General features: G+C 36.9%; 1 long non-coding RNA gene across 1 annotated transcript; it reads right to left on the reverse strand.

The window, feature by feature from the left end:
* Nucleotides 1-3505: 3505 nt before the first annotated feature.
* Nucleotides 3506-14462, reverse strand: LOC134169069 (uncharacterized). The gene is made up of 3 exons (XR_009966745.1): nucleotides 14028-14462; nucleotides 5223-5295; nucleotides 3506-4412 (listed from the first exon to the last, which is right to left on the reverse strand). It is a non-coding gene; the product is annotated as an uncharacterized LOC134169069 (long non-coding RNA).
* Between the last annotated feature and the right edge of the window lie 625 nt (nucleotides 14463-15087).

Raw genomic sequence — 15087 nt, forward strand, 5'->3', positions numbered from 1 at the left:
CTGTTCAAACACACTGATCTGTTCCCTGTGCCTTCCTGCTGCCAAGCTGGCTCAGTGCAATTCTAACTTAATGAAAAGGGCAGAGGGGAAAGCGTGACACAACCTCAACTAGGACATGAGCAATTTTTTAATCATTCTGTTATTAAGACCTGGTTAAAATAGGTACAAGAACCATGCACTAAGGAACTCACTAATTCTGAGAAAAATTACACCTTTTGAAATACTCATGTACTTATCATACTGGTCATCCAGCAGTATGGAGGATGAACATTTGGAAATGGTCATCCAAGAAAAGATGAGGCTTCAGAAAAGAAAAAGGTGGAGAAAAGAAGAAAAAAGAAAGAAAAGGAAAAGATGGAGAAAAAGAAAAAATGGAAAAGATGGAGGCTTCACCCTTTGAGTTAGTACTGATCTGTCTCCAGACCTATCAAATATGTCAAGGTGATGTGGGCAATTTTAGTTTTTGCCTGTCTTTCCTCATCATTAGCATGGTACCAATCTGACTTTAGTTAATATCTGGTCACTAAAAGTTGTCTTGCAACAGAAACAAGAAACAAAACCAACCTAAACCTACAAGTCTGTGAGATTTCTTGCTTTGTTTGCCACCTCTCCATTAATACGTAATTCTTATTCTCACAGGGATATGTTCTTTTCAAACGGTATTTACATTTACTGCACTGTCAGTCACTAGGGATGTCAGACTCACTGGCAATCTTCCATTACAGTTGGCTTATGTAGTCTCACCTTTGTATCAAGAGGTCTTTAATTCAGTATCTACACATTATTACTTACTCAAGTCTAAGAAAATATTGCATTTTTCACATACTTTTAACTTTATTCTTGCCTAATAAGTTCCTTTTATTTTTGTATGCCTCTCTGGTCACAAAAAGTTTCTCTTTAGTCTCATTCTTCTAATACTATCAAGCTTTCTTCTCCTTTGCAACACTACAGCACTAGGTTTTGACAACTCAATAATTTCTCTGCTACTTTAAATGAATTCTAAGTTGCTGCAGTGTGATTTTTCTGTGGTGCATGCCATGGTTAATTGTTGTAATTGTTCTCTTTCTTGTATTATTTATACCCTCACATTACAATGCTGTAATTCTAATAACACTTAAATTAGATCACTATGGGTCACTGATACACCTGCTAAACTGAAAGCTTTAGGTCAAGATTAGAAAGTAAATGGGACCTCTTAGATCATGCTGGCAGTTATAAAACTTGAAAACAGAATCTATCATCTTACCAGAATGTAACTTCCAACACTAACATAACTTTTTTGCTTTTTGCTCTTTTTAAAAAGAAAAATGAGCCATTTTCCCCACTTTAACACTATCGATTGTTCCTTTATAGCCTCCTCTGGCTGGCCATTTCTAATTAGTTTCCTCCAGTGAAGGCTGCAAATGTGCTCTTCATTTGCTATAATTAAGCTTTCATTAACCCATAGACATTTACACAAAATGTGTTGCAGTCTCCTTCCATAAAGATATAAATGGCTTTTTTGGTTTGCTGTAATACCCTTTAGGTAATGATGACAAAGCTGCTGATAACATACTATATAATATGCTGTCTGTATTTCAGTAGCAACTTTAGAACTACATTCAGTAAGGGTTCAAAACACTATGTGCTCCCTGGGAAGACCATCCCCATGCCAATCCCTGCACACTGGGAGCAGTATTTTAACATTTTATTTGCTTATCAAAAACCTGGGTGGGAAGGAAGGGGGAAAACCAAACATTACATTAAGCAATCAAAGTGTAGAAAAACTAGAATTCGTAAAAAAGCTCCAAAGCTAGTTCTCTAAATGGTGCTAAAAACAAACAAACAAAAACAAATAAAAAAACAACCAAAACTGAACAGCAACAACAAAATAGCACCTCAAAAAAACAAACATTAAGAACATTTTTAATAAAAAAAATGATTCTATGAAAACTAAGGAGATAAAATTCATCTCCAAATATTCAGGCTTTGAGTTTTCCACATACACAGTAACAGATGAGGTGCAGTCTCTTCTCTGTAATTTATCCAAGACCAGGTATCATGCCTGTGCTTCAGAAACTGCCTTCCTGGTCAGTTTAGATAAGGCTTTTAATCATTCAAGCTCTGCAGATAATAACAATAGTCTACCTTGCAACGGTTAATCACTGAAAACTGAATTTGCTGGTTTTGTCTAAGTATGAATTCAATAATTTTAACTTTCATGCACTTCATTAAAACAATTTTTACAAATCAAGAATATGCCACAAGGCTCTAATCTCTTTTTGTTTATGCTTTCCTTTTCTATGTACAGGCTGCTCCTTGAATCTATTCATGGTAATTTGCATACAGATTTCTCCATCTTCACAGATGCAAATGACAGCAAGACATTGTATTTTCACTTTTGTATCAAATAATTCTGGCTTTGTAGAATGTCTTGGAAATATAAAATATAATTAGAAACAAAATTTTGTAATAGACAATGAACCAAAATAGAACTGACCAAAAGTTTGTAATGTGAAAATGATCAACACCCCCCCCCCCCCAAAAAAAAAAATAAAAAATAGCATTTTGATAGGTAAGCTTCAAGTCTGTTACACAGCTCTTCATTGCTGCTGGTTTTAGGAAAGTCTCCTCCATGGATTTTCAGTATCAGTTTCTATTTTATGTGTAGGGCTGGAAAAAGGACAGGGAGGTTCCATGGCAATGTAGCAGCTCAAACAAATCAAGTCACACATGCACCTTTCTCCTGGAAAAGATATAGAGGGAAATGCTAGTCCAAAAAAATCTGAAGATTCTCAGTGACTGCCATTATTATTGCCTAAAACCTGCCTCATTCTGTTATGTGATGACTCAAAACCAAATGCGCCCATTCCAACATTATCACCCACTAAGTCATTGCAACTGCATTTTAAAGCAGCTTGATGTCATCTTACAGAAGTAACAAGGATTAAATGTTGCTCAAATTCAGAGGATTTAGAAAATGTTTTGTTACAGCCTGATTGTTTTTTGCTGCACCCAGATCATAGTAATTCTTTGTTTGCAGATTTGCCAGAACTGCTTTTACAGATCTTGCAGTAGGACCAAAATGCAGCAAGAAAGAAATCTGCCTGGGGGAACAGGATGCCTGATATACCTCCATTGTATAAGCATTTTATCCTGCAGTGATCTGACAAATGCTTTGATACTCTTAATTCAAGATTCCAGTGTGCCTGTGACCGATATAGTAGAATGAACTCCTCAACTATAAAGCTCTTATTATTTCCTAGACTAATGTACTGGACACTGGGAAACACAAGATGCCAGAGAAAAAGCAGTTGTTTCATTTTTTTCTAATGCTACAGAATTTCTTTCTTAAATATCACAAGCTTAGCCCACCCCTATATATTCCAGAAGTGCTACAGTAATTTATACTCTGAATGAAAATCCACTGAAAGTTCTTGGGAACTGCTGAAAACTAATAAAGTATTACTGCAATGCATTGGAAATCAGAGAGAGAAAAATACTAATTTATTGGATTTACTGGAGAGCCCCCACTTCAAACAAATTGTATCTTGCAGATAATTTGAATCCCAGTCTGGGCTTGGGGTAAATTTTTACCTTAAATCTCCTGCTTCACACAGAAACAAATGAAAGTCAAGTTTTCAAAAGACTATGTAAAATCTCATGAATGCAACAGGATTTGCATCAAAGCATTATTTTTGTTATATTTCAAGACTGAATTACTTAATACATTTTGAAGATGTTACTCTGCATATGCTTGAGTCTTCCATTGAAATTTATGCTCCTGAAATCTGCTGGGCATTTCTATTATACTCTAACAGAGGAACCCCAGGCTATTGCTTACGTTGTTTCTACATAAACTGAGGTTGTGTTTATGTTTGTAATTCGGTTTGTTGGGTTTTTGTTTTGTTTTGTTTTATTTTTTAATTAGATGTCTACTGCATTAACTGATTGAAGAACGATCTAGGTAAAGCTGCTTTAAAATTCTTTACATAGAAGGATAAATGCATTATAAGAAAAGCAAATCATTTTAATGCGGATTGTATGTTAATTGAAAATCTTTGCCTTTACTATGATAGAACATGCAACAATGACAGAAACTTACAGACTTTCTGCATAGGAATTCCCAAGTTTAAGCACTTAACAGCAAGTCCGTACACAATGATTAAGAGACATTAGTACACATTGGAAAGCAAAACTGCAAAACTCTAATTGTAGTCCCGCAAGACTTTTTATTTTGTATTAATAGTGTTGATTTTTTGTTTTAAATACTCTTATTAAAGGTACAAAGTACTACAGAAATATTCTGATAACATTTTCATAGCCAAAAAGAACAATTTTTGAAGATCTTAGAGTACCAGGATAACTGAGGAAGGCTGCAATTTATGGCTGCAAAGCAGTCTTTCTCTCCAGTTGCAATTAAATAGAATACTCTGTAAAATAAATACTAATTAGAGTTACTGTTTCGTGTTGCTTATCATTTGATGTATTCTTATTTTACTCAACTTATTTACCCAAAACTGAGCTTACCACACCCCCCTCTCCAAAAGAGAGTATAAATCAGAACTGTGCCAGAATTAATTTTAGACATGACAGAATAACTAGCAGTGGAAAAAGAAGCCTCATTTCTAAGAAACAGCCACAGTACTTCTACTCCAGAGGCAGTTTCATGCTACTGTTCTGGGAAGAAACATGCACTTTATAGCATAAAAATAGCATGTTGCTTACAGGTACAGTTGAAAACAAAACAGAGAATGATAAAAGTGATGGAGAAAAGCATTTTCCTAAGAACTTAACAGCTAATTATTTTTCACAGATTAATTCCTCTAAACTTGTCTTTTGTCTGTTTCAGGATGTCCAAATCTTTTTACTGCTCTAACCACCTTTCCTCCTAAATCTATTTTATACATTTGCAGCATGAAATAAGAATCCTGCTCTTCATAAACAGCTCCATCAGATCCTCTCCCCTCCCTCCCTGAGGTGAACTGGTCATATAATGCTGCTCTGTTCTAACTATGCTCCCTACTACATCCTTATTTTAAATCCATATGATAGGCTCTAGCAGGGGTGGGTAAGCCAGAGTAATAGAAGTCAGGACCCCAAAAGATCCTGAATGCCATCAACAATGAGCAAATATGCACGTGCCTGCTGAGGGCTCACTCTTTAGTCCACAGAGTAACCTGTCATTATCAGGATGGGTCAGATGCTAAGGTAAGGTAACAGGACTAGCCAGGAGCACACACCTGTGCCTTAACTGGTGCTTCCCATGTGCCTTCTACCAGTCTCACTTCCCCATTGTGCCTGGGGGGTTCTGTCCTGTGCTGAGGAAGTTGGGGCTGTTCAGCCTGGAGAAGAGAAGGCTGTGTGAAGACCTCATAGCAGCCTTCCAGTATTTGAAGGGGGCCTATAGGGATGCTGGAGAGGGACTCTTCATTAGGGACTGTAGTGACAGGACAAAGGGTAACGGGTTAAAACTTAAACAGGGGAAGTTTAGATTGGATATAAGGAGGAAATTCTTTCCTGTTAGGGTGGTGAGGCACTGGAATGGGTTGCCCAGGGAGGTTGTGAATGCTCCATCCCTGGCAGTGTTCAAGACGAGGTTGGACGAGGCCTTGGGTGATACGATTTAGCGCAAGGTGTCCCTGCCCACGGCAGGGGGGCTGGAACTTGATGATCTTAAGCTCCTTTCCAACCCTAACTATTCTACGATTCTATTCTATGATTCAAAGAAAGCAAAATATTCCAGTCAGGACTGATATCCTCACCCACTTTACTGAAGCGCTATTTAAATATTTTGTGTCATAGAAATGGTCTTCATTACAGGCTATGAGCTTTTTCTAAGAAAAAGGAAACAATCTCACCAAGTTACATATTTAATGAAAGAGAACACTAATTACTGCAACCTCTCTGTCACATTATGTACGCTGCATCTAAGTAGCAGGATCCCTCAAAGCCTTTGCTCTTTAAAATGCAAGCAGAATCCATTTTCAGTCATGTTTACTCCTCTTTATGAAAGAAAAGGGAGCTGATTAATAGATGCATTGGAAAACATTATTCAAATGGCTTTTCCTGCAAGTGACAAGGAACCTGTCGTGGTTTAAACCCAGTCAGGTAATTCGTTTGCTCACTTCCCCCCCCTTTTCTTGCCCTCCCCCTGCTCTCGGAGGGACGGAGAGGAGAATCAAAAAAAATGCAACTCCCACAGGTTGAGATAAGAACAGTTTAGTAACTAAGGTATAACACAAATCACTACTGCTACCACCAGTGATAATAATGATAAAGGAAATAACAAGGGAAGAGAATACATCATCTCACCACCAGCCGACTGATAACTCGGCCCCCCCCAGCCCGACCAAGCTCTGACCGATACCTCCTCCAACCCCGCAGTCTCCCAGCCCTTCCCGCTAACTCCCAGTTACATCCTGGGCATGACGTGCTGTGGTATGGAATACCTCTTTGGTCAGTTTGGGTCAGCTGTCCTGTCTCTGCTTCCTCCTGGCTTCCCCTCCTCCCTGGCAGAGCATGAGGCTCACAAAGTCCTTGGCCAAACCAAAACATCGCTTGTTATCAGCTCTGTTCCCGAGCTGAAAGTCAAAACACTGCACTACACCAGCTACCAAGAAGGGGAAAAATGACTGCTACTGCTGAACCCAGGACAGAACCTCAAAAAGCCTAATGAAAAGAAAGAAAGTGGCAGATTTTGGGGTCAGCTGGAGAGAAGGGAAGAATTTGGCACCTTCCTTTTACAATCATGAGTTTGCATGAGGAGTGTTTGAGAAATGGGACTCCATCTCTATTAACAGGAGTTGAAGTTTCCACTGGTCTCCTCTGCATCTGCCCAAATGGGCTATCCTGACAGGGTAAGCAAATAAAGGCTAAGGTTTTAGCTCTTTATTATGGGTGAAGAACACACCACAATGTGTATACAACAAGATGCTTCCTTGTCTTCCTTCTCACAACATGTGGGATTAATCTCGTGGTATAAGTAAGTCCTGGAAGAAGCCCATACCTGCCTGCTGCATGCTGAGCTGCCAAGTTCTAGGAAGCTGGCTGATGGCAGAAGCAAGTTGCTCAAAGAACAAAGAACTGATTTCATGAAAATGGTGCATCACAGAATCATATAATACCAAGTTGAAAGGGACCTCAAGAATCATCTGATCCAGCCTTTCTTGGCAAAGCATTGTCTTGGACAGATGTCCTAGAATGCTGTCCAGCCGACACTAAAGAATCCACCACTTCCTTGGGAAGATAATACAATGATTTTTCTCACTGTGAAAAAAACCTCCTCTTCTGAACAACTGGAACTTCCCTGGTAGTAACTTGTACCCCTTGTCAGTTCCATGTCGTTCCTTGTAAAAGAAAGGAGTCTCCAAATCTGTATTCCTGTACTGTTTGATTCTCTTGGATCTCTCTGGTATTTTGTATATGAATCTCTATTGACAATTTTGCAGTACCTAGCATATTCCAGATTCCTGGCTGACCCCTGTTGTCACCTACAACTACAAGTGTCCTAGTTCCCTTGCAAGCTCTCACAAACTAGCGAGTTACCTTAGTAAGAAAATAAGATTACAAAATGGGGATGTAAGGGAAGTAAACTCCACCTTGTACTTCCTTCCTGCAATACAGATGTGTTATTGGTACATTCATCATTTCACATTCACCTTGTGGGTTGCTTTCTAATCAACCTCAAACCTCTTGATGGCTCATACTGCCTACAGCTTGACTCTCACTCCATTTCATCATCAGGGAACTTGCTGGATTATTTACGGACTCTGCTACAAGCAAGCAAGCTGAACTAGCAGTACTGTCAACTCAACCAGGTTGAGACCTCTCTAAACAAAAGCCCAGCTACTGAAGAAATCAAGGCATATCCTCTGTGATGCTATCATAAGCTTACTCAAAATAGAGGTTACTAGTTTGGGAGGGAAAAAAAAAAAGCCAACAGAAATGGGACTTTCTATACTTAGCTGGCCATCCTAGAAATGTTCTCACTGTTAGTGACAACAGCTTTGTAATTTACAGGCCATTCTTGCCAAAACAGCTAAAATTCTATAGTAGACTGTAATTCAACACTGGGTGGTACTAACAGATTAAATCTAAAATGCTAATGTAACCCTTGACACTCAGCAGTCTAAGGAAAGCAAAAGGAAGTGCTTCTGGCAGACACAGCTCACAGGAGGGCTGGACAGCAGTTACTTTACAGTCTCACTGACTGCAAATTGGACATGAGTTTCTAGGTGCCTCCTGTACGAAGGAATACCTCTGTCATCTGCTCTATCAGCTGATAAAGACAAAGCCTGAGATACACACCTAACAAATAATTCTTTAATATGGTTCACATGACCTTTTTTTTCCCTTTAACAAATACAGAACACAAACATAACTGAAATAACATAAAGTAACAGTAATATCAGTATTGTGTTACCAAGATTTTAGATTATGTAGGGTTTTTTTCCCGTTTTCACTCTGAGCAATTTACACCTCTATAAAAAGTATTCGCAACATTTCATGCAAATACGATGCTCTACACAATTTAGAATGATGTTTTATCTGTGTATATATAAAACCACAATTAATTAGAAATGCAGCTCAACATCACCATTTACAGTGTATATTCCTTCAATTTTGCATTTCTAGTTAATTTCGTGATATCTTGTCTTTAACTAAAAAACTACATGTACCATTTGCTTTTAAAATAGGTGTGCTTCCAGACTAGACTGAACATACGGACTAATTGTGATTAGTGCAAATAGTTTTTTTTCCAACTCAAACTACACAAAAGGATTAAACTAGGCCTGAAATTGACTTAAAAAGAAAATATTCCAGAAAGGAAAAATATATTCTTTTTCTGAAACATTTTATCTTGACCTGTCTTCCACCTAAGTTAGCACTTACAAAAATATTATTTCCATGGTAACTGTTCTTTTGCTTCATTTTTAGAGATGCTGAGGAACCTCAGCTGCCACCGATATCAAACAAATCTGTGTATGCTTCACACCCATGAAATTCATATTGCATCTATTTTCCAGTACAGGCATTCATTTTTTTTTTCTTTTTCTTTAAATTCAATGCATATTTGCCACTGAAAAGCATTTAGGTGACAATTAAAACTAGATGCATACCTGACAGTTTACAGAGCTGGTAAGTAGAATAAAAACATGCCCAATGCTCAATGAGGTAGTTAGACATATATAAGCTTTGGAGAATGTTTGCTAGAGGGGTATTTACATCTTTCAAGACTAAACAGCTGCAGAAATCTGTCCCAAAATTTTAGAACAGAGATAGATCCTAAACTAAAAACTCAGCACAACTATGTGTTAGCTCACCACCATAAACGTACTTTTTAATACTATGTCCTATTATTTAACTATATAAAGCATGCATTACCACACACACTGAGACTGAATAGTGAAACCAGTAGCTACAATAGACAGGAATTGCATTATAGCATTTCACTTGCAATATAACCCAAACATCCCAAGAGGCTATTACCCTTGTTTATACTTATTCAAGATATTTTATTCTTGAGAAGTGGTTATGGGCTGTAACAGCAGTATTAACTTGGTTCTCATGACACAACAGAATGAATTTCATAAATGAAAGATGAAATATGTATACAGATGTGGATTAAAATTGTAGGTGACTTGCATGGCAGTTCCAATAGATACAAGAAAAGCAAAGCCAAATGCTCATAACCTATGGGAATTAGTTTATCTCTTAGGCAGTTGGCAGAGTATAGATTAGTTTCATTTCTTTGAAAATCCACAGAAAAACTGGGAATAAGAACTTGATCTTATAATGTATTTAAATTCCTATGGAACTTTTGGGCAAGCCTTCTGTTATATGCAGTTCTTAAAAAATTAACTGAAAATCTTTCTCCAAAAAATTAGATTCAAAATAATGATAATAATAATAATAAAATTAAAATAATAATAAAATGTTATTTACTGAATATTTTGTAATATTCATTGCAAAAATCACTCTTCCCATTTTTGGAGGAAGAAAAAAAAAAAAAAGAAAGTAAAAGAGAACTTATTATCAGCCATTTACCCAATCATCTTCCATACCATATTCCACACAAATTCCATAAATATCACAGAAGGACAGACAGCACAGAAAAATGAAAACTTTATTCAGAAACACTGCAGGGTGAGAAAGCCATCACTGAACATGTTTTCTTGAAGGTTTTACTTATGAATTTAGAGTGAAGGATTTTGAGGTGTTTGGGGTTTTTGTTGTGTTTTGGTTTTGGGGGGCTTTTTAAGTGAATGAAGAGATATTGGAAAACAAAATCTCAATGTCTAGAAAATGTTGTATGTAATTTCTGTAGACTAGCACTGTTCTTTCCCTAAATAAAAAAAATTAAAAAAAAAAAAAAAAATCAATAAATTGCACATTATCTTTACCTAGGGTAATTCAGGCTATCATCATGCCTTGTGTGTTAGCAATAGCTGTAAATCTTTTACAACTCTCAAGTAAGAAAAAAAAAAAACAACCATGCCTCATACATACACAGACAAAACTGTGTCAGAAATGGTATTTTTCAGTATCTGAAAATTTACATGCATGTTTTACCAGATAAATCATCATTTCACTGCTTTGTATTGAAATGCCTATGTGCTTCCGTCTACTGCACTATAACAGGATTGTAGACTACCATTTTCCAGCAAACCACCTTCTTTAACCATCTTGCTACAGGAGGTATACGTCTTTCTTGTAACAATTCTGTAACATCCTCCCAGTATTATCATGGCTCATGCACAGTTCTGCAATATCTTAGAAGGACTGGATTTTGTATATATATATATATTATATGTATTATTATAGATAATTATACATATTACACAGTATATATTATACATACATCTCTTCATTTATATAGAGAGATACTTTTAATGTGCTCATTTCTCTCTTCTAATCTTTTATGAATATCCTTAGCTAGAAAATTATATTGGCAAGCATTTTCAAAAAACTGAATAATGTGAATATTACAAAAGGATTCTAATGGTTATCTCTTAATTTTTAATGAAAACAAAGCAGAAAGAACTTAGATCTTTATTTTTCTAATGAATGCCAATAGTAATTGAATTTTGGATATCCAAACAAGATATTAAGAACCCTTATTTTGGTGCAATACCCATAATCCACCCTGAAATCTCAAAAAAAAAATGTATAGTTTTAATTAAACTGCCTGCATATTAACATGCAAGGCACTGAGAGATTTATTCCTCAATTACAGCTAAGTTTTAGAACGTATTCCTCTTCCAGTATTCACAAAAAAAAATATTTTAATTTCATTAGGTATTTTTCTCCAGTACTTTGAGAGGCATTTACCTTAAATTAAGCTGACACGCAAGTAGTTGCATGAAATCACATTACTCTTAGATCACGGTGGACTTCTTCCTCTCCCCCCAGAGCAATCTCTGAAAGACATTTTGACTTGCATAGCAATGTAATGACATTTCTGGTATTTTCCATGGTGTGGAATAACTGATTCATTACAGGTTAAAGACTTCATGTGGTTTCTCTCCCTGCTGTTTCATCCTCCTTGTTTGTCCTCCTTCATTTGAATCAGCGTGATTCATTCTCTCCCTCAAACCTCTTTCTCCCCTCTTGCTCACTCCTCCATCCCTTTTGCTTTTCATCCCTATTCCAATCATCATCTGCTACGTGGGTTTCTATCCAGAAAGCAGAGCTACGACTGCCAAAAGAGCAGTGAGAGGTGGGCTGGAATCATAACAGACAGTAGAGGGTACCTAAATTATAACAAACAACGGTTACAGTACAGTCAAATAATTGATCTGATGTGTGGTTAATCTAGTTATCAATTTCTTCACCCTGCTAGCCTTTGCATCTTATGAAGATTGCTGTCCACTCACCTCTGCTCATATGCTTTCTCCCTAACATCATTTTATAATATAATAAGGATTATACAAAACAAATAAGAAAAGGAAGAAAAGTTAGCATTTAAGATTTTTTAACCTATTACTTTTACAAAATTGGGATGGAGAGCAATCAGTAAAATAAGATGAGAAAACTAGAAGGTAGGGAATAGAGGCAGCAGTCTGACACCATAGCTTGTGGGAGGCTAAAGATAGAGATTTCTTTATCTGGATTGTCAGCAACTACACAGAGAAGGATATTTTAATGGATTAGACCATTAGTGAGCAGCATCTTACATTGGTGGGTATGACTGTAGACATTCTTTGTTAAAAAAGAAGTTTAGGCAGCAGTCAATTCAGAGTACCACATACCAGAAATCAGAGCAGAAACACTGAACAATACAATACAGAATAGAAGCACGTATGCCCTTCAAATTCCCCCTGGAAATCCTCTTTTTATTCTCTAGCTACTTTAAAGATACCTTTAGAAAATGGACTGTAAATTTTTAGAAAAGCCAAGGAAAGTTATACTACTCCATGTACAGGAAGTTAGTGCTGTCATTATCCTTTTCCCTAAAAGCCCTGCTAAAAAACGATGTGTCTCTCTTTCATCCTCTGATAAGGAACAATCATAGAATACTGAGATAATAGAAATACTGTGAGAAACCCATGAGAATATGTACAGCAAAGCGCCACCACTGTCAAGTCTATAGAAATAAAAATATAGATGTTTTGCTAGGTGCTTTAAAATTCTCTCTGAACACACCATTCCCTAGGGGCGAGAATTACATTTGCCAAGCTTACGCTGAAAGATGTTAGATGCAAATTATATTCCTCTATATTTATTGTACTATTTGACCACAGTGTTGAACACCCTGGCTCTGAAACTTATACCACTTACCACACTTTACACCAAAGCACAGAACTGCAGCAATCTGATGAACTCCCATACCTCATTCAATGATGTTCCCCTTACTACAGGAAAAAAATGGTTATTGTCTACCTTGCATTGTAAATACTTGCTATAACTGATATGTGTCTGTCAATTTCATTCATAGAAGCAGTTTGTCTTGCAACTCTTAAGGTAGGAAAGTACTTAATAATTGTAAGAAAAAACCTCCATTTCCATCTCACAATAATGAGAATATGAAATAACAAATTGAAGCAGTTTCCTAAGTAGAAAACACACTTCTGTAGTTCAAATGATGCTATGCTACTTCTTTAAACAGCTGTCCACACAGACACACTAAATCCTATGATGGAATGGACAAATTTAATTGTAATTTAAAATAAGCATGACAGCTGTTACCACAGAATTGTTCCTAAGCTTTCAGGTGATCCTCATAACCATAGTACCATGAAATTCTGCTTCACAATTGCAAATCACAAAAGACATTCACATTAAACTTTTTCTCATTCTCCATGTTTGTAATTAGCTCTATTAAGTCTATAATAGCCACATACAAATAATTCAACAATATACTTGTCACACATCACTGTGATATTAAATACAAGAAAACAGGGTACTCAGGATGTGTTTGTCTTCAGTCCTGCCCTATGCAGAGAACACACAGACCTCCAAGAAGATTGTTTTAAATGAAATGCAAAGTTATAAAGGACTACTTTCAGTAAGCAAATGTTGTCATGAGAAACAAGTAGAATAGGAAAGGGTCCATGTGAAAGAGGCAGTCACTAACAAAAACCTGCAATTTGATCATATCTGCCAGTAACTGGTATTGAATATCACACTCTGCTAGACACACAAAGGCAGCATGCTAGCCTAAACAGTTTTTATTAATAGGTTAACCTGAATATTGCAGACATATCCAAAGCTGTGTCCTCACAATTTTCCTGCGCCTCTGTTGGAGGATAACAAAACTTGTTTTCTGTGACAATACAAATTATCCATGTGCTCATGTTGAGAAAAACTGGCTGAAATACCATTGACCTGCATAGGATTAGTCATATTGTGCTAACACAGACTCACAGATTTGAGAAGGACAATGGGAGGAAGGACTTTAGAGACACACATAAAATCAGCTAACACATTGACATTTTTATACTGGATTAATGAAATGAAATCTGCTCACAGAATTCCAGTTTAGCACACTTCTAGCAGAGCAGAAAAAGTAGGGTTTTTTTAAAGAGAGAAACAAGAATCCTTACTTTTCTGTTGAGTCTTCCATCAAGTCTGCCTATTATGACAAGGTTTTTTAAATACTATGCTCTTGAGTTTTAACCGAGACCTGCAAACTCACTCAAACAGGCCAGGGGAAATCAGAGGATTCTGAGTTTCTCTCTTAACTCCCAGGTGGCAACAATCTAAGAAAAGGGCCCACATAGCTCTCATTGCCTGATTATACCCCGCACCTTTCAGCCTTTAATGAATGTAACCTCCAAATGCCTTTGTAATACCAGGAAGAGCCTATTAGTCTTACCCTGCTATGCTTACAGATTCAGAGGCAGTTAGGCACCTAGCTCTGGAGGGCTTACTGATATCCTAAAACTTCTGCTGTTTTAACTGGGCTGGGAGACTTTCTCATGGAAAATCAGAATGTTACAGCAGTGTAAGGCTTTTTGATGGCTTATGTACTTCAGCTCTCTTCTTCCATAGCAGTTCCACAAATACAGGAATATCAGTGGAAACTGTGAATGTTTCATATCCACACGACCATAACTACAAGGGACATGGCAACCCTCTCCCTTCCTCATTCGTCTTAGTCACATCATTTAACTTCCTTTCTTCATCACTCTAATGTAACTGTGCAGCTCAAGAGAACTTGGATCATAGAGCTAGATGCTGTACAAAATTCTAATTATGCAAATCTCACTCGTATTGACACTGTGTTGGATTTTTTTATTGCTCCATTGTTCTCCCTTTTGGAAGTAATTTATTCTGGACCACATCAGTAGAGTAAGGCTTTATCTCCACTTAGAAATCTGAAAAACAAGCAAGAATTGGGCTAATTGACTTGAACATTATAGAGTTCTGTGACATTTTAATCCACACATTCCTTTGCATGTGTAGGGCTTGGTTTTTCCTTTTATTTTTGTATTCACACCTACATATGTATAGTACAGAGGATCATATGTGCGCTAAACTCTAAGACCTTCTGCTTTTTTACTTTATTTCCTTTCTACTTCAGTCTGAATTCTATTTCCATCTGTTCCTATGGCTGTCAGCCTGCAGACATTCTAAATTTCATGATCACCTGTTCTCAAGTAA

Source organism: Pezoporus occidentalis, unplaced genomic scaffold, assembly GCF_034315485.1.
Source record: "Pezoporus occidentalis ecotype Australia unplaced genomic scaffold, CSIRO_AGI_Poc_V1 ctg33, whole genome shotgun sequence".
NCBI lineage: Eukaryota > Metazoa > Chordata > Aves > Psittaciformes > Psittacidae > Pezoporus > Pezoporus occidentalis.